This window comes from Echinops telfairi, unplaced genomic scaffold, assembly GCF_000313985.2.
Source record: "Echinops telfairi isolate 266 unplaced genomic scaffold, ASM31398v2 ScPeMD7_6273;HRSCAF=7185, whole genome shotgun sequence".
Classification (NCBI taxonomy): Eukaryota; Metazoa; Chordata; class Mammalia; order Afrosoricida; family Tenrecidae; genus Echinops; species Echinops telfairi.
The window spans coordinates 5,065,932-5,067,077 of NW_022110173.1; positions in this window are offsets into that span (position 1 = coordinate 5,065,932).

Consider the following 1,146-nt stretch of genomic DNA (forward strand, 5'->3'; position numbering starts at 1 on the left):
CTATGTACATATATTTATAGGTTTAGTATTAAGGAAACAGGTGGACAGTACACCTGATTTTTGACTAAAAGCTGAAACATTAAGCGGGTAAGAGAGTCTCATCAACATAGGAGGCTGGCAAAACTGGATCTCAATTTGCATAAAAATGAAACGACCCATACATTACTCCATATGTGAAAAAATGATTGCAAGATGGATTAAATACCTAAATGTAAAACCTAGAATGATAAAGATCATTAATGGAAAAACAGGGACAAATGTAGGGGCCCTAAAACACTATCATACCTAATGAAAAACACACAGCACAAGAAAGATGACTGGGGCCTCTTGAAAACTGGATGTAAGTGTATTGTGTTAGTCTAGGTTGACTGAAGAAACAATTCCAGAGACACTCATGTGTGTGTAAGAAAGAGCTTATATCAAAGAGCAATTGTATATTGAGATAACATCCCAGCCCAGTCCAGATCAAGTCCATAGGTCCAATACTAGTCCATAAATTCCTTTTTAGACTCACGCAGCACATGCAATGATACCAACGAATGCAGGAAAATCAAAGGCTGGTGGGTGGAAAGTCTTGTGGATCCAGTGGTGGTGGAAGCATCCCAGCTCTGGTGTTGGTCTCCATGCGGCTCCTCCAGCTCCAGGACTCTGGCTGCCATCAGCATGGTTCCATGTGGGTTATCAATAGGAAGGTCAAGCAGAGAACGTGTGTCCCGCTTCCATAGAAAGAGAGGAAGTTTCCAGAACCCTCATGAGAAGGCCAGGTCCACAAGGAGGCATCAGGCTGTGACCTGATTGACAGGCTAGACTCCACCCCTTCAATCTTAATGTCCTCAAGTTGAATGAGATTATATAACTACCACATGCATCAAAAGACAAAAGAGTAAGAAGAAAGCCCACAGACTGGGATTTTTTTTTAATGACATCTGACAAAGGACTAATCAGTAAAATCTATAAAACACTTCACCTCATCAAGAAAAAGACAAATAATCCAATAAAAAATTAGTAGTGACCAAAGAAGACATCCACATGGTCAACAAACATGAAGAAATGCTCCTGGCTTCAAGCCATATGAGAGGTGTAAATCAAAATAACAATGATATATTACTTCACCCCAGCACTGATTGTAAATTTAAACAAACAAAA